Here is a 19,849-nt window from a genome sequence, read left to right on the forward strand (position 1 = left end):
GCAGGCCTGGTCCCCCTGAACTGTCCTCCCCTGCAGGCCTGGTCCCCCCCCCCCCCAATTGCTCTCCCCTGCTGGCCTGATCTCCCCCAACTGCCCTCCTCTGTTGGCCTGGTCACCCCTAACTGCCCTCCTTGCTGGCCTGATTGCCTCCAACTGCCCTCCCCTGCAGGCCTGGTCCCCCCCAACTGCCCTCCCCTGCATGCCTGGGTTCCCCCCAACTGTCCTCCCCTGCAGGCCTGGTCCCCAAAAACTGCATTCCCCTGCAGGCCTGGTCCCCCCCAACTCCCCTCCCCTACAGGCCTGCCCCCCCACAACTGCCCTCCCCTGCAGTCCTGTTGCCCCCCAACTGCCCTCCCCTGCAGGCCTGGTCTCCCCCAACTGCCCTCCTCTGCTGGCCTGGTCACCCCTAACTGCCCTCCCCTGCAGGCCTGATTGCCCCCAACTGTCCTCCCCTGCTGGCCTGGTCACCCCTAACTGCCCTCCCCTGCAGGCCTGTTCCCCCCCAACTGCCCTCCCTTGCTGGCCTGGTCTCCCCCAACTGCCCTCCTCTGCCGGCCTAGTCACCCCCAACTGCCCACAACTGCCTTCCCCTGCCAGCCATTTTGTGGTGACCATCTTGTGTCCATATGGGGGCAGCCATCTTGTGTCTTGGAGTGATGGTCAATTTGCATATTACTCTTTTATTTATTAGATAGGATTAATCATTCATGGTCCCCTTTTGAAGTTCAGCAGACTATAATCAAGTGTTAGTTTTTAAAAATTTTCTGAATCTGAATTCTTACCCTTAAAAATATTATTTGAAGAGGGGAAAAGATAAGTAAACTATCCAGATGGCATATTTATCCAATAGTAATGAGAATAAAACACTCTTATTGAAGGATCAGTATAGTTATTTACACATCTACACTGATGTATTAATGCTATGGAGCTGCACACATTCACACTTAGAAAGGAGTGTACCGTTATGAATTATCTGGCTTTATAAATTACCTTGTAAAAATAATGTAATTGCTATAGAGGCTATAATGCCTCGTGGAATTTGCTTTGCTTGTTTGTTTTGACAAGTGGGTTTAGTTTTATGATATTATTTCAGGGCCCAGGAGTAAATGCCCTGTAGTCTGTTTTGTAAAAGCAATGAAGCCTTCATGATCTGCAATCTTACTGCTGTCTCTAGATAGTACACCTCGCTTGAAAGTAGGGTGAGCCTGCTGGCATGTTTGCTGAGAATTCCTAGGCCAAGTGAAAATGATAAGAATCCCCATCACAGACACTGTTTCAGCAAGCTTGCTTTGGTCATTATCTTGATGTGGTAAAGTAAATAGTATTTGAAGAGTCTTTTCCAGAGGATGAGTATCTCACTTAACAACAAGATTTATTTGGTGAGTACCACCTTTTGCATTCCAGGCATTGTCGGGTCTTGAGGGGGTGGAGGGGTGGGGGGAGTGGCAGTGAACCAAAACAGAATTCGTGTCCTTGTGTGGCTTACATTCTAGTTGGAAGGTCATGCATTGCAAACAAAACAATGGAAATGCAGAGTTCAGAGGATAGCCATTCTCACGTGGGCTGCCCCTAAATGGCACGCCTAATGCATGCTCCACACGGCAGCAAGAGCAGCCTTCCTCAGGCAGAGATCAGATCTTGTCACTTCTTTGATTACGTTCCAAATTCAAACAAAAAACAGCTGTGAACTTATTGCCAAGGCTCAGAAGGCTCCTGTGTGTCTCAAACCCTACACGCTGCTCTCTAGCTACCCGGGTCTTCCTAATGGGCAGGTTTGCCAAACTCACCGCCGGCTTTGCTTATGCTGTTCCTTTTGGCTGCAGCGTTCTTTCCTTCATGTCATTGTACAACCAGCTTTTGCTCATCTTTTTGGACTGCACGTAAACGTTACCTTCTCCAAGAAGCCTTACCTGCCCACCCTCCTTAAAGTGCTCCCCTCACTGTGCTGTTCTCTGTTTTAGCTTTGGTCGGTTTCCTCCCAGCACCCACAGCATTTGGCATTGTTTTGTTTGCTGCTTTACTTGTGTTTCTGTATGTTTCCTAATAAGTTGCAAGCTCTAGGCAGAGCCCCTTGTTACAGCTGGCCTCCCGGTTTGACTGCGCACCAGTTAACCCCAAGTTTTCCTGAAAGTGGTACGAACTGTGGCGATGCTGGTGGTTTGCCACGTGCGCCTTGTTGTTTGGGTTACAGAAAATAAGATGCATGAATAATAAATTAAAGTGTGTAATAATATAACTAAATCCCATTTAGGAGATGTTCTTTGTTTTTGCAAATTAAAATGCTCAAACAGCTCGCTCCTTTTGTCTTTATTAAGCAGTTTGCTGGATTGTCTCAACTCGGAGCATGTACATAAATATTCAAATTGAGTTTTTCACTCTGAGGCAATTTTGACATTTCCATATTGGGTTCCTTAGTGTTTTATCTGAGAAAAATTAACCACATGTGACCAAAATATGATCGCTTATATTTGTATTACAGTTCTCCCAGTTACATACCTGACAAGTGGATGGCTTTACCACGTCCTCCCAAATGAAGGTGTTGCGAGGGGTTTCATGTCAACCACTTAAAGAATTACTCATGAAATGTTCATGGGGAGATGAAACTACCATGACTCAGGTCGTCCTATTGAAATCTCTCTGGTTGTGTGCCTGCTTTCTATCACGCTGCGATGTTCTGGGTGGGAAGCACTTTTATTTAAAAAGAAGGTTGTGGCCCTGGCCAGTTTTGCTCAGTGGTTAGAGCATCAGCCTGGTGGACTGAAGAGTCTCAAGTTTGATTATGGTCAAGGGCACATGCCTCAGTTGCAGGCTTGATCCCTGGTACCAGGAGGGGCACGTACCGGAGGCAGCCAATTGGTGTCTCTCTATCACATGGAGATGTTTCTCTCTGTCTCTCCCCCTCCTTTCCATCTCTCTAACAATCAGTGGTAAAAATATTCTCAGGTGAGGATTAACAACAAAAAAATAAATAAAATAAAATAAAAAGAAGGTTGTGCCAGGCGGCTGCTTAGCTTGATTCCCTGGGGTACGTGAGCAGCATGGGGAAGGGAAGGTGACAGTAGATACATGGGGAAAGGAAGGTGCAGGAACGGAACCTGCTTAGTCCAATCTCAGCTGAATTCCTTGGGGACAGCGCCTTTCCATTTCACTCTCAGCTCTGCGCCTTTGCGACTTTGCAGGTGACACTGAAGGAAGGCGTCCCATGTCCCTGACAAAGGTGGGCTCTTGTGGACAGCAGAATCGGACCAGAATCACATGTGCAGCGTGGACCAGTGAAAAAGCAGGGGATGCAGTTGTAGAAAGTGTGTGTTTCTGTCCCAGGACATCTGACTAGCCAAGGAGGAGCCAACACCTCCCCTCTCAGGAGAGTCCAACTTCCCTCCACAGCACTGTCTCCAGGACATGACCGCCTGGCATGAGAACGTGTCCCATGAATAACTGTTGACTCTTAGTGTCTACCATAATTTTACCCTGTTATTGGCATTGGGATAAATAGTGTTATTATAATGCTTCATCTCCCCCCTTGCTTCTCCTGAAAACACCACCCGGATTTCTGGAGGACCTTGAAGGCACCGGTGTTTACAGATCCCAACTCAGAGACACTGCCTGGCGGGGGGTTGGGTGTATCAGCATTGAAGATACCTCTTTGTCCATGGAAAAGACTGGGCACCTCCAACTTGTTACACATCCATACCGCCATGCCTCGGAGTAAATTCTGCTTTCAGGAATGCTCTCTAAAATGCTGGGTCAAATTCTCCCTTGCCGACAGCAATTTCCAGGGCAATCCAAGGGCAGCTTTTAACCTCCAGTTATTAACTTACCGTTAATGAAAGTTTCATTGTGCAATGTTACATGATAGTATCATGAGTTATGGTTATTTAATGTGTATGTTGTCTCTCTCTGTGTCTCTATCTATGTATGCATATGTACGTGTATGCATGTATATACATACACACAGATACATATGTATAAACATACATGCACAGAAGATACTATTTGTTATACCTGCAATGACTGAATTTTCAGGCTCTGTAGGTTTGTGTTTTCTCGGGCTTTGCCTGAATGAGTTATCCCAGCCTGAGCTTGAATCTGTTCATTAAGATTTCATGAAGTCAGCGCTTGATGAATTCACAAGCCAGAACGGCAACTTTCGCACTGTTTTTTGCCGCGTTCAAAAGCGCAGCCCCCGCTCTTCACACTGGTGGATGGTGCAGATAAATTCTCCAGCGCCAGCTCATCGCCGGGATGACAGGCTCCTGCTGAATTTACACGAGTCCTTTATTATGTGAAGGATTTGAGTGAAACAAATGGGTTATATTTACTGTGGAGCAGCCTCAGAAGTGACTCCTTTAAAACGGGGAACATCACAGTGCATCCTATCTGGAAAGATGGTTTTGCTGTGTGTTTGTCTGAGATTTCCGCAGTTGATGTGAAAGGCAAACCCAAGCACAGATTTCTTGGAGGCGGGGTGGGGGCCGGGGGGCAGAGTTCCAGGGAGGGCAAGGGGGGCCATTCCCAGGGAGTGTGGGAGGACTTGCCCAGCACTGGTCTCATTCCAGCTGAAAAGTTATTTTCAAGCATTTCCCCACGGAGGGCTTTGAAACTATAGAAATCTCACTTGGGGATCATGGAGGTATTGCTTTGTCTTCAGTGTTCAGCTTTTGGAGCTGAGGCAAAGCACGTGATTTGAGAGCAGGATGCAGGATACTGTCACGGCGGCTTCTGTGGAGTAACGGATTGAGGGGGTGAGAAAGGCCTTTACTTAAGTGAGATGAAGAAGGCTGGAGGCATGGAAACGCCCACCTGACTTGTGAGGACCATCTTCAGCGTTTGGCGTGACATTTTCAGTGGTGAGGGCGCCTCCCCCAGGACCGAGGAAGGAGGTGGGAGGTCCATGGATGTTGGTGCTTCTCTTTTCCTTTGTCCCTTTTGTGACATGCTCGCGTGCGAGGGCTTCTGGTAGGCATGTGGGTGTGGCCAGTACAGTTAACGCTGAGGGTACCACTTTACCGAGTGATCCCCAATGCCAGGGATCTCCATTTGGAGAAAATTCACATCTTAACATTGTTGAGCCTTTAGATCCATAAACATGATATACAGGGTGTCCCCAAAACTGTATACACACTGTAACAGCAGATAGCTCAATTTTGAAAATGAAATTGTATTTTAATAAACACCACCTTTATAATTATTCAAAGTGTGTGTATACATTTTGGGGGAACACCCTATATTTCTACATTTGTTTAGATATTTTTTAATGTCTCACAGCAATGCTTTGTAATAATTTATAAATCAGTGGTTCTCAACCTTTCTAATGCCGCGACCCTTTGATACAGTTGCTCATGTTGTGGTGACCCCCAACCATAAAATTATTTTCGTTGCTACTTCATAGCTGTAATTTTGCTACTGTTAATGAATTGTAATGTAAATATCTGTGTTTTCCGATGGTCTTAGGTGACCCTGCTAGCGGTTCTCAACCTGTGGGTCGCGACTGTAGAGCCTAAGACCATCGGAAAACGCAGATATTTACATTACGATTCATTAACAGTAGCAAAATTACAGTTATGAAGTAGCAACGAAAATAATTTTATGGTTGGGGGTCACCACAACATGAGGAACTGTATCAAAGGGTCGCGGCATTAGAAAGGTTGAGAACCACTGTATAAAGGTCTTTGCCCATACTTTAGGCTTATACCTTAAACAGTTTTGACACTGTCATAGATTTTTCTTCAATTTCCAACTCTGTTATTAGTACATGGAAATATGATTGAATTTTTCTATTGAAATTTTATGACCTTAGTAAATTCACTTATTAGTTCTTCGTCCTTCTTTGTAGTCCCCCTTTTTTTTTTCTTGAGTATGTTATAGTCCGTGGGCTGAGTTGTACTGAGACGCAGGCCCCAGGTGCCCCTGGCAGCTCTCCGCCGCCTTCTCTCTGTGAAGATGCTGCTTTCTGGTACTCGGTCCCGCAGTTCTTGCTCCTCAGCCTTCCACGACTCCGTCCTTGCCTCCTCCCCAGCACCAGGCTGTGTCGGGTTGCTCTGCTCAGTGCTTCACTGGGTCTGCCTCCAGTCCTTAGGGTAAGGCAGTCACAAGGCTCACCGTGTTTTCCTTCTCTCTGGGATCATGTTCAGTGCTGATGGCTGTCCTGAGTCTAAAAACCACAGTGTCACATATTCTGTCCATTAGAATAGTTGTTTATGACAGGAGGGCAGTTTAAGGAGCACATGACCCTTACAGCAAGCGGTCTCCCCAGAGACTCTGTCTCCCTCCCCTGCTGGGTATGCAAATTGCCATCTCTTCGCGCTCTGAGAGGTCTGTGTTTACCGTCTCCCACTGTCCGCTGCGTTTTATCTTACAGAGCACAGACCCATCTCTCCTGGCCTCTTAATACCTTGAAAACACTTGCTGGCTTACTCATGTTTGTCTTTTAACACGTAGCCTAATATATTCATGGAAATGATTCTCAAAAATATTTATTCGGGCTTTCCAGTCCTTCCTTGGGTCCTTGGCACATGCCAGGTAGAGAAAATACCATGCGTGTCAGGGCGGCAGGAATGGGCGCATCAGCCACCTCCCCCTTGGAGTCCACACCAGGCCGCACGGTCACCAGGTTCTGCTTTTCACCTGAGCTCAGCATGGCTTTCACGCCTTCCGGCCAGGGTTTCAGCTATCTCCTGCCAACAGAGACAAGTTCACGCTTATGCTGGAACTTACTAGCCATCCATACGTTAGTACTAACCTGGATTAGAAATAGCATTTGTGTTCATTCAGTAAACATTTATATAGCACTTACGTGCTGGCATCATTCTAAGAACTTTAAAATATTTACTTTGTCCTCATTACAATCAGATGACGTTGGAACTTGTATTATCTCTGTTCACAGATGAGGAAACCGAGGCACTGGAAGGTTAAGTAACTTGTGCAAAGTCATACGGCTGGCCAGGGGCGTGGGGGGTAAACCTCCAGGGAATCTGGCTCAGTGTCCACATCCTTTGCTGTTAAAATATACTGCCCCCTCCATGGCCCAGACCAACCAAAATGTTCCTTTTTAGGAAGAAGCTAAGAAAGTACTTCACACCTCTTTTCTGACAAGCAGCAGTGAGGGACAGGGTGAAACAGATGAGGCGTGGAGTTAAAAGTTCCTGGGGTCTCTTAGAACACAAGGGAGCAATACCCATCTTCCTCTTGATTTATTCATGTAACAAATGCCCATTAGACCCTTTCTCCGTCCCAGGCACTGCTGGAAGGGGAAGCAAATGCTCAGCCAAGGGAAACACAGAACGGTTCAGACGGCCAGGTGTCCCCTCAGACACACGGACCATCAGGTTTATGAGAGCCCATCACCTGCCAGCTAGGATAACGTGCCTTTTATGCCCTGGTCAGGATTCCTTGGGGCTGCAGCTGGGAGGGACTGGGGAAAGCAGGAGGTGGCCTCTGCCGTCATTTCTAATACCACCGGCTGTCCTTGTGCTCCCTGTTTAAGGTGCCATCCCTCGCAGAGCTGTTTTCTAGGGCACAGAGACTGTGCTCTGTTCCCACAGGCCAGCGCAGAGAAGCAGCCAGGGACCAAGCAGGGAACGTGCAATATCTTATGCAGCATTTTTGTCAGACAGAAAAGGCAGGTAATATGGTCCAACAGGGGGTGGACGTCCTCTCCCTCTCTCTGCTTGTTTGTTGTCGCGTTGTTCGTTTGCTTTCCTTGGCTGGCTGGCCCAGAGGAATGGAGCGCAGTGATTCTGGAGGAATTCCCCGCCTCGGTGTAGGGTGACAGTTCGGGGTTTATTGTGGGAGACTGGAACTCTGGACAAAAAAGGTGGGGAATTTCTTTCCACTAGCATTTTGAGAATGGACTAGTCAGCTTGACCTCTGCCCACCAGCCACCCTGGGTGCCCCACAGATCTCCACAGAAATGCTGAATGCAAATCCAGGCCACATGCTTAATTACTAACACGGCAGTCAAGCAAGCGGATTGGGGATGTGCATTACCTTGTTTGTCATTGCCCAAGGTCACTCATCCTGTGCTCCGTGGGGAGAAATGAACAACGGCTTCATTTGGATCCTTTGGAAAACATCTCATTTCACAGAGATTCCACCCATCACTTCAAAGCCTATGAGATATTGTGTTTCTCAGCAGCCCCATGCAAAACACGGTTAGAACATACGTGTCTAATGGGTTGCTGTGCTTCTCTTTGTTTACCTGCAGTACACACAGGTGCCGGTGAGTGCACGTGCTTCCTGGGTGGCTCTGGCAACCCTTTCCTCCCTCTGTCCCCGGAGTGGGCCGGGGAATGGAAGGGAAACAGAGGACATCCTTCAAGGTCGTGAAGCACCGGCCACCGGCTTGGGTTTGGAATAAAACTCCTGCTTCTGGAATTCTGGAAAACTGGTTGGGTTTGGGGGAAGCCATGCCTTTCCCAGCTCTGCCTTTGTAGACAAGTGAAGTTAGGAGTGAATGCATATTCACGTATGTGTATAGATAGGGTTTGGGGGGCATAAGTCAAACAAAATTCAGTTTTGTTATTTTTTTTAGGGTAAAATGTACAAGTGGTAGGAACCCACCAAAACAAAAATAGGGACAAAGGTGAAGTGGAACTTAGGTCCCCGTCCAGAAACCCATTCCTAAAATTAGTCCTCTACGTCTGGGCAAATCAAATAAATTATGAGTTTTGTATAATTGGTAATTTTTACAGATACAAGCATATAAGCATATATAAGAATATGTGACATTTACCTTTTTTTTTTTTTTTAATATGAGCATGTTTTCCATTGCTTAAAAATAGACGTGGACAGATAGGATGGGTTTTTAGAAAGACCAAGAAGTTGTCCAATGAAGAAGCAGGAGAAAACCTACTAGCTTGTTTCAGACTTTTATGCTGGCGGGTAGGACGGGGAGGAGAGGTTTGTAATAACTGTTTTGTGGCTCTGCCACAACAGGCATCATGCAGAGAATTTTATATGCACAGGACCAACCACGTAATGGGTGGGGCCCAGCCTAAAATAAAAAAATGCAGGTCTCCTGGTTCAAAAATGAAGACGTTCAAGACAAGATGGCAGAGCGTTTCACCAAGCCAGGGGGCCGCTAGCAGAGGTGCTGTGGGGATGTGTGGGTCGCACCCCTATGCCACCCTGTGTAGACATTTTCAAATGTATCCGTAAATCAGTTTATGGATGGACATATCATTGCCCTCATTTTGTGAATGGAAAGCTGTGGTTTACAAGTCTCGGTCCTCAAAGTCCCTCCCAGTGCATTCCCTGGTGTGAAAGTAGCATCCATTCCAAAACAATACGGGCTCCCAAAAGAAGGAAAATATTTGACCCTGATATTGGTCACCAGGACATGGGCATGTTACATGGAAGAGCTACTCCAAACGCCAGCTACCAGATGTCTGTACAAATTCCTAGCAGGCTATTCCGTGTAGCAGATCCTGCCTTAATTAGATTAGCTCCTGCCCAGCACGGAGGCAGCGCATCTCTCCGATGGAGGGTTGGGAAGGATTTCTGGTGGGAATTCTTTATGGAAGATAAAGTCTTTTATCCACAGAGACTGGCCAAGGGAAGGGCAAAACCCCGCCTCCTGATAGCACAACATGGTGTGTCAAAGCAGATGCATGGACTCTTTATTTCATTGATGTTTCCTTTTTATTTGGCTTAAGAACAGGGAGGGTTGGGGATAAAGATGGGGGAGGGGTGTTCAAAAGGACCAGCTCAGAGACTAGCATGAGGGGAGGTGAAAAACTGCAAGCAAATTCTTGTCGTCAAATCCTCCAATAAATCCAGCACCAAAGGAGTTCTCGGCGCTCGGTGGCCTGTCAGGGCAAGATTGATTTTATTTCCCAGACAGCAAACAAAACGGCACAGTTTGTCTTGAGCTGGTCTTGCGTGGTGAAACTCGGCATCTATCCTCTCTCCCTGTTTAAGGTCACTCAGGAAAGCTCGCAAGACACAAAACCAGCAGCCCAAAGCCCCTCTCTTAGGGCCTCTCTGTTCCGCCCCGGGCAGAGGCCCTAACCTGCAGTGGTGTGGACACATCCCTTGTGTATTTTTGTTGTTCTTGTTGTTAATCCGCAGGCAAGAATATTTTTTCCATTGCTTTTTAGAGAGAGTGGGAGGGAGGGCGGGAGGGGGAGAGAGAGAAACATTGATGTGAGAGAGACACATCAATGGATTGCCTCCCGCATGCACCCTGTCCAGGGCTGGGGATGAACCTGCAACCCAGGTACATGCACTTTGCCCGGAATTGAATGTGGGACCCTTCGGTGTGTGGGATGACACTCTGACCACTGAACAACACTGGCCAGACAGTTTTCTTTCTTTCTTTCTTTCCTTTTTTTTTGCATTCCTTGTGTATTGATGGGGTACATAAATGATAGCGTTTTGGAGAGCCTGGTGTGCAGGTCACCCCAGGAGGAAGGCGGGCGTGAGTCCTTTTTCTTGTCATATGATTCACCAGCTGGAAGGTCATGTTCACGCAAAGACCTTCCCCCATGGGCGGTGGAGTCTGCGGAGAGAGACTAAGAGGACAGGGGGAAAGATGATGAACATGTGTTTCTGCCTCACAACATCTCAGCGCTTGGGCAGGAGCGGGATTTGGGCTTCAAACCCCAGAGCGCATGAAAGCAGGACAGGAGAGCCAGTTGCTCGTAGAAAGAATGGCCCATCGCATGCTCCGGCGCTGATCTGATTCACATCAGACAGAGGCTGGGTTACTAGGCAACTGATTAAATAAACGTGCTGGTCCTACAAGCAAGCTCGCGATTAATTAACTTAACCATTTTCATGTTGACTCTTTGCTTCCCTTCTCCACCTCAGCAAGTTTTGAGATTCCGAAATGTGGGAGGAGGCACTGGGAAGGAGGAGCTGGCCACCCGTTTTGCCTTCAGTGGGAAACGACCACTTCGTGTTCGTTCTTCCCACACATGGCCTGGAAGAACCCGACCTGCAAGTAATTGCCTTCTAAGCCAATGAGAAAACATACTCGAAAAGGCCTCCAAGGGTGTCAGCATGCACTGATGCAAAGCCTGTCTTCTTTCCTGATCATGGGAGTCCCTGGGTAGAACAAGATGAACTTGGACTTAGGGAAATCATTGGAATAGACGGGTCATTTCCATGCAGTTTGGTCTTGCTGAGGGAGAAGCTGCTGGCGCTATGGGTGCAGCCCCCCTACATGCTATGGGGGAGTGGGGATCTTTCAACAGGCCCAGCTGGTCAGCAAAGCATTCTTGCAGGTTAGGAGGCCTGCGTCTTATCTTGAAAGACAAGAGGGTCTGGAGAACTACCCATGTGAGGTGGGCATTCCAGGGACAGGGTCCGGAGTGAACAAAGTCCCAGTTATTTGGGTAACATCATGAGCGGTTTGTTTGTGATCGGCAGAAAATGAATGGGGCTGGAGAAATTGGCGGGGCCTGGCTGTACAGGCCTGTTGCTGTCTCTCTGATGAGTTCAGACTTCATCGCGGGGGCAGCAGAAGCCACTGAGGGGTTCTGCTAGGCAAGTGGCGTAGGCAGACTTTCACCGTGGATAGCTTACTCTTCGTCATAAAGAGTTAGGATTTAAGAGGGCACTAGAGTGGAGAAAACACTGAAGAGGCTCTTGTGGTTGTTCAGAAGTGAGATGAGGACTTGAAGGAGGGCTGGGCCAGAGAGGCAAATGTAAGAGTTAGTTGGCACTTGGCGCTTGACTGGGGATGGGGTGGGAGGTGGGGAGGGCTGAGGTGAAGCCAGGCTCCTGATCTGAGAGACTGAATGGGCGGAGGAGGCTTTAACTGAAAGCAGGGGCACAGATGGAGGGTGGGGGGATACATGGATCTGTCTTGCTGTTGCTGAATTTGAGGTTCCCGTGTCCAGCAGGCGGCTGGTTAAACAAAGCAATTATTTCACAGTCCCTGAGAGACAGGGATTAGGGGAGAGTCCTCACAGAAACTACACTCCCCAAAAGACTCTGTACAGGATTTCATTCCCAGAGTAATATTTAGTGCAGGATAGAGAATGTGTGGGTAAAAGAGGAAGGGCTGGGGGTGGGGGGCAGTAACTCCACACCCAGAGCCTTTTCCACGTTCGGTATATTTCAGTTATGCATCAGAACTGCCTGATGCACTCCCATCACTCCTTCTCATTATGGAATGAGGTGGCCCTAATCAAATGTGGAAGAGGCTGGAATTTCCCGGGGCAAATAGAGGAGCCCTTGGCCTGCGAATCATCCTGGAAGGTCTGAGGTGCCCTGTGCGCTTGAGCCGAGGCAGCCGCCAGCGTCTGATGGCCAGGAGGGCGCCCGGCGCCTGGGGCTGAATGAGAAGCCGCCATGCACAGGACTGAACAGAAAAGAGTTGTTTCTCCAGGTCTCGGGAACCAACATTCCGTTTCCTTCTGCACAATCAGATTTAGAGTCCTGCTTTCACGTTTGCCTTACATTGGCTGTTTCTCTGTCTCTGTCTCCAGCATTTTTCCTGTGGAACATGAATGACCACTCTGGACCCAAAGGTGTGGATTCAGCGAAGCTGGGAAAACGCACAGGACACAGACCAGCGGGTTAGCAGGAAGAGGCACAGGGGTGGGCAAACTTTTTGACTCGAGGGCCACAATGGGTTCTTAAACTGGAGCGGAGGGCCGGAACAAAAGCATGGATGGAGTGTTTGTGTGAACTAATATAAATTCAAAGTAAAGGAGCAGAGGGGAGAGCAAGAGAACCGGTTAGAACAGCCGGATCCGGCCCGCGGGCCGTAGTTTGCCCACGGCTGATAGCAGTTCCCTAGGACACACTCGTCTTAGCCAGGGTTTCATACGCATTCGCTGGGTTTTAAAACATCTTTAAAGCTACATTCTTAAAATATGTATTTTTAATTCATAGATGACTACTTCACTAGCTGTAGTGATTTTGTCTGTGGAAGTGGACACGGTGGTCCAGCGCTGGTGAAATAGTTCGAACACGTGTTTTCTATTATTTGCTGAGCTTGCTGCTCGTGACCTTGCTTCTTGGCCACTGTCTTTTCCCCAAAAGAATTCTTATTTTTCCCCGATGGCCTCTCTCCAGGCACAGATGCTTACTGAAATGGCTTCCAGGGAGTCTTTATTTACAAGCCACACTGTCCATTGAAATTGTAGGCAGTTGTGTTCAGCCCTTTGATGCTCCTGCCCTCCCCACTCGGACCATTGGGGTCCGCAGTCCTTTACCTTCCACTCAGTCCAGTTGGCTCAGCCTGAGGCTATTTGAAGACTTCTGCCCTCATCCTGGTGGAGATCAGGAGTAGGGGATGGATTCGTTTTCCGTTTCCATGGACATAAAAGGGAAGCCAATATCACTGGAAAATGTAGCAAGCTGAAGAAGTTATTGTTACTTGGTTTTAAACTTTATATTCAAAGTGTCATAGTTTATTTATGTTAATTGAATTTGATTTTGTCCTTCATAGCATTGAGTTTATGAGATTTATGTACACTGATATGTTGTTCTAGTTCATTGATTTTAGTGATTGTATAGTATTCCAATAAATAAGTCCATCACAGTTTATTTAACTCATTGATGAACAATTGGGCTATTATGAATAAAGCTTTTATAAACACTTAAAGGCACACAACTTTAAATTGACCTATAAATTCTCCTTTTCTCTATTTCCAAGGAATTGGGGTTCTGAAGCCTTGACCTCTCGGATACCGTAAGGTATTTTTGAGATAAGTTGGGCACCACCACATCACGGGATTCTCATTTTCTCTAAAAATAAATATCTAAACCACATTGTAAGGAAAAAATAGAAACACGAGTTCTTGAGAATAAAAGTATTATTTTGATGATGATCATTACTATTTTTAACTAATCCTGCCATGTTTCTACTTACTTGATTATGCACGTGTATCTGTGGTTGATGTCAAACGTTTTCAGTTATTTCTTCCTATTTCCCATTGATTTTAGTCCTTCCAACAAAAGCACAATACAATCTTTCTTATTTTCGCATGCTCCCTCTTTTCTGCTACTTCCACCACTCTCCCTTCTCACCTGTGTGCGGCTGCGGGCTGGATATTGGGGTCCCTGATTGGGAGAGAGGTGAAGAAAGCCCAGAGCGTGGAAAACAGGATGGAAGAGGAAACAAAGGAGGAAGGCAGGGAGCCTGCCGATGGAAAAAAAAGCGCACAGAAGAGAGGAGGTGGGAAACTTTCCTACCTTCGGAGGGCAGTCGGCACTGGGAAAATATTATTCAAAGAATATGCATAAGTAAAAAGAAGCAGAAAAATAACGCCAACGTATCATTTCCTTTTACTGTTACAAAAGCTCCATGGGAAACTATTGTATAAGCATAGGTACATTTATAAAACGTAATTTAGTTATGAGTCATGATCACTAAGTTAAAAAGTTTATACTTTCTCGTCTCCCAGTTCCCCTCCCCACTTTATCATGTGGCTGGCATGGTCTGGCCACAGTTGGCCATAATATAGAACTTAACAGACCTTTTCATAGACCTGGACAGCTAACCAAGGACAAAGGTGTAGCTTGATTTCCATACACGCACTGGTGAAAGTCTTAACATTTGTCTGGGTGGACTGAAGAGTCAGCAGAAGACAAATGTCTTTGTTCTGGTATCAATTTTGGGGATAAGGTAATTTGGACATCTTATTCCTTAGACTGTTGAGAAGCTCACACAACCCTTAGAGTAGCCAGATGGGACAGTACGAATGAATGAAAGGTATGAGGGTTTCAAGTCAGTTATCTCTGCGGCCAGACTTGCAGGGCTGGTATTGTGGCGATGGGCTGGTTGGACATTCAGCATAATCTGTAGGTTTGAGGTCATTGAACTACAAGTTCAGCTTACAAGTGCTACCCGTAACATGTTAATGAAAATCGAAATCAAAGAAAAACTTGGTCTATGATGCACCATTACAATAAATGGCCATTTTCATTTCTTCATGTCCTATGTTCTCTGACGAGTGATACATTTTTATGTGGTTATAACTGTAATGTAGACACAGTTCCATATGCTGTTTTACATTTAACATGGTATCACAGCCATTTTCTATGTCATTACTATAGCGCAAGGCTTTGAAGTCTGGAGAGTATGTGTCACCCAGCTTAGTCACTTCCCTGGAGCAGGGTCACACAGAGCTGGGGGAGGTCTGTTCCAGGGCTGGGCAGGACTTTCCCCTGCCCTCCGTGGCTGAGTACTTACTGGGGACTCATTTTATGAAGAGGGCTGAGGGTTGGGGCAAGAGGTCCTTGAGATCACGTGGAAAAATCAACTTTTTCATTTTATTTCCAAAGGAAGCCCAAAATAGGGATTATGGCCCAGAGGTCTGGTGAGGAAGTGAAGAGAATGAACTCAGAACCTGGAGTTATTCTGCAAATCGTTAGACCTGGGTCTCAGGAGTCGAGCAGCCTCAACACAGAGCCAAGAGGACTGCTCGGCGGCCTGGCTCGCAGCACAGATTAGACTCAGGCTCACCGTGGCCAACAGCGAAGCCAGGAGGGCCTGTGGCTGCTGAGGAATCACAGAGGTGATGAAAGCTTGGGAACCACTCTAATTTTTGCTTATTTATTCTATTTTCCGTTTACAATGCATCTGCCATTTGATTTATTTGTTCTGGATTCTTACTCTGCCTACTTCCATAAAAGATTTGATATGTCTTGCCCAAGACACCATGGATTCAATAAATCTAGTGTGAATATTAGTATTTGTATCCCTTTTATTTGGACCCGCATGGTGTGGACTGCAGAGAAAGGAGAGGAGAGCTGGAGAAAGACAGACAAAGCTTAAGGAGGGTTGTAAAATTACCCAGAAACACACAGGTGAGGTTGGCCATTATTTCTTAGACAGGACACACCAGGAATAACAAATACACTGCCTCCTATTCCTCTGAGGAAATGATGCATGAAATAAATGTTATTAGAGGCCCAGGGGGATGCTTTTCCTTATTTGTTAATGTACCTCATGCTGAATATATGCCAAGGGCTGTCAGCACTGGGCCCAAGATCATAGGAAGCCCTTCCTGCCGGATCTGCTGGTGGGTGGACAGCCACTCACTCCCATCCTCCGGGGCCTGCACCACGGTGGTGGAAGTCTGCATTCTCTTCTCCTTCCTCTCCTTCCTGGACAAGAACACTTCAATGTACGCCCGGAGCATCGTTCTTGCCCTGAGTGAGGACGCATCATTCTCTTGCTCTCTCAGGCGAGGTGATTTTATAGGAGAAAAGGATGGTAGCCAGGCCATTGGTGTGCTGAGGAATGAATGCGAGGACTTCTGATCTTTCCTCTGACCCTGTGGAAGCTTTCCTGTGACATGTGTCTGTCAGGTATGGGAAATAATCCCGCCAAACACATTGAAAAGATCTCATTCTTATTAGTCTAGCAGAGAGACAGAGAAAAAGAGAAAGGGAGGGGGAAGCGTGAGAAAGGTAGAAAACCTGGAGTTTGTTCATACCTGATTGCTTGTAGCCCACTGTTCTCCCTCTGCTAACACTTTGTGTTTAATGCTAATTGTGCTTGCACTCCTCCCTTCTTTTCATCCCTCAAGGTCTGTGCCCAAATAAGGCTTTACCTAATCCCTTATTTTCCACTTCGCTTCAGATGCTCAATCCTGTGGGTTGGGTAGAAAAGGCATTTTGCTGAGTCTAGGGTAGGCAGGACTTGTGTGTAGAGGAGTCAATCAGAACCTTCCTGGTGTGTGTGTGTGCGCGTGTTTGTGTGTGTGTGTGTGTGTGTGTGTGTGTGTGTGTGTGTGTGTGAGAGAGAGAGAGAGAGAGAGAAAGAGAGAGAGAGAGATCCAATAAGCACCTGGAGCTTGCTTCTCCAACAATGGTACTTGTAATTCCATCATATAGACCTGTTTATTCTAGTAAACTTAAAGCTCAGTGGTCACAATATTGACCTGGGCATTCACTCATTTATCCACCCATTAATTCAACAAATATTTAGTGATCACAACTCTTAAGTGTGCAATTTTCTTGATTATTAGTTCTTTTCTCTTGGATTTGCTCTGTTTCTGTTCAGGACTTTGTACAGTGCTACCCTCATAGTGAACAGTCATTACATGATGGTTGATTGTTCTTGAACCATCCAGTCTTCCTTTGCAGCCCAGAGAATACATAGCCATTATACCTCCATGTCCTGAGGCAGGCCTCTCATCCCCTACAACAGGGCAAACTTTAATTGTTTAGATATAAACACTTATTTGGGGGCAGACTAACTTGGATTTCAATCCTGGATCTGCCACAATTTTGTGTTCTATTCCCTTTAAGTTTTTATTTTAAGATTTATTCAAATATGTTTAGAAAATAAATTATTTTACCTAAAAATTATTTTTCCAAGTGAAAAGTTGTTTTCTTAAAAAATAAAAAAACAAAATTTTAAATCAAACATGTGAAATATTTGGAAAAGTAATGTTTCTGGTGGGTGCTTTCAGTGTTATTTTGATATTTTCTTCAAGACTGTGTGTATTGTCTTTGGGTCAAACCAATAGGAAAAATCATAGCTGTATGTCTTTTCACAAGAAGCCAATTGTTTGTAACTAATATCTTTATCTCAATTTTAAAAAAATTCACTGGCGTAAGTATTTTTAGTGTGCATCCTTCCAATTTATTATTTGTGCACTCTTCAATTTATTTTTTGTTATACCCTTACACATCAGGGGTTGCCAAATCTAGCCTACTACCTAATCTATATAATAAAAACCCAGTGGTTGTAATGCCGTAATGAACAAAGACCAGTCACCAGGATGTGCCTTGACGCTGCGTCCCACCGCGCTGGCGGGACTTGACTCTGGGTCCTGTGGCACACGGGGTCTGGGTCTTGCGCGATTTCACGTGCTGGGCCCTAGTATTATAAATAAAGTATTATTGGAAAATGGCCCTGCCCATTCATTTATGAATGGTTTATGTCTACTTACAATAGCAAAGTTGAGTGGTTGAGGCAGAGACCATTATGACCTGCAAAGCTAAAACACTGTCAAGCCCTTTACAAAAACAGCTTGCCAAGTCCTGGAATTTAACAGAATCTCCTATCGATAAAAATGTAGGTTATTTCCAATACGGAACTTGTTTAAACAATGCTTCTTTGAACATTGAAAGCTGCTCACTGCCTACAAGTGAAAGTGTTTTTCTACATTATTGTTTAGGAATGTATTCAAAGGGATTGGAGAGTAGAAACATTTTAAACTTTACTTGATTTTGCTCAGTTGTATTCCACTTTTCTGTCAGCTTTTTTTTTTTTTTTAACTGTTACGCGTATTATATTCTCTATTTGACTTTAAGTAATAATGTAATGAGACATAAATTTTTGGGTCATGCTTTCTTTCCCTGTAAACTTATATGCCTTGCTCTGAGTGCTTCAGTAGAGAAGTGTAAAACTGTCTAATTATTATTTTTGTTTTTAATCCCTCATGGGTGCCTGATTATTTTATTTATTTATTTAGTTTGGGCACACTGAAGAAAGATTCTTCTTGTCTTTTATTTGAAGCTGAGGAACTCAATAATTTCTATCTATCAATTGCTACTGGAACATGGCTCTTTTTTTTCAATATGAGTAATAAAATAAAGCATGGGATAATAATATTTTCCTCCATTTTTTTATTGCTTTATCCAGAAACCTAAAGGTACCTGCTATTCTGGGTCATGGTATTAAGGTGAATAATGTTCCCCCCAAATACATGTCTTTCCTGGAACCTCAGCATGTGACCTTATTTGGAAATAGGGTCATTGCCATGTAATTAGTCAAGATGAGGTCATGGTAGAATAAGGTGGGTCTTTATCGCAACAGGACTGGTATCCTTATAGGAAGAGACACAGAGATGAACGCACATCCTGGAGATGAACGCATGTGAATATAGAGGTAGAGACTGGAGTGAAGCATCTACAAGCCAAGGAACTCCAAGGGTGGTCAACAACAACCTGAAGACATGACAGAGGCATGGGGCAGAACCTTCACTCACACCTTCAAGAGGAACCATTCTGCTGACACCTTTATCTTGGACTTAGAGCCTCCAGAACTGTGACACAATAGATTTCTGCCATTTAAGCCACCCAGCCTGCCTCCTTTGTCAGGGCAGCCAGAACAGACTAATACAGTCACATCACTCTGATGTCAGAGATTGGGATTTCCCAGGCCAGGCAGTGATTTCAAAGCCACACAAGGGCAGGCCTCCTCCGCACTTCAGGCCCCATCCCTAAGTGTGTGGCCAATTTGTCAGGCTCCCCCCCCTTGGCTGGCCCTGGACAACTGCTTTTGCAGACCCATTTGGAAAAATCCTTTTAGATCTACAAGAGTGGGCATCCTTCTTGGTGTCCTCCCCCCCCCCCCCCCCGCCCCAGCCCGGTGCAATTTTCCCTGCACTCGGTGAATGTTTTTAAAATATATATTTTGGCTTAGGTTCTGTTTGATTCTATTTTCATGGAAAGTGGTATTTCCTTCAGTATCCCCCAACATCCTTGGTTTTGATTTATACAACGAAAAAGAAAGGCAGCATTATCTGTACTGTGTCATCTTATAACTACCTCCCCACAACAGACAGATTTTTTAGTGAAAAGTTGCTCTTTGAAAGTCTTTCAAGAAGATCAAGAAGGTAGGCCTCTTCGGATAACTCTTTCCTTTGTGGCACCTTATTCTCTTTGTAATACCCAAATTAGATTTACTGTACTCCCAGAATGCACATCATCTGACTGGCTGGGAATGGAGAGACAGTTCACCAATGTCCCTCTGGCAGGGGACATCACCCTGGAATCCTGTTCCTGTGGTTGAATCATCTAAAGTCCACAAAATCTAGCAGTGACTACCGACGCCCTACCAACATATTGCAAAGGCCCCACCCACAGGTCTATTATATATCTGTAGTCTGTTTCCTCTCTCTTTTAAAAATATGTTGTTTTCTCTTTTTCT

The sequence above is a fragment of the Plecotus auritus genome (assembly GCF_963455305.1).
Source record: "Plecotus auritus genome assembly, chromosome: 4".
Classification (NCBI taxonomy): Eukaryota; Metazoa; Chordata; class Mammalia; order Chiroptera; family Vespertilionidae; genus Plecotus; species Plecotus auritus.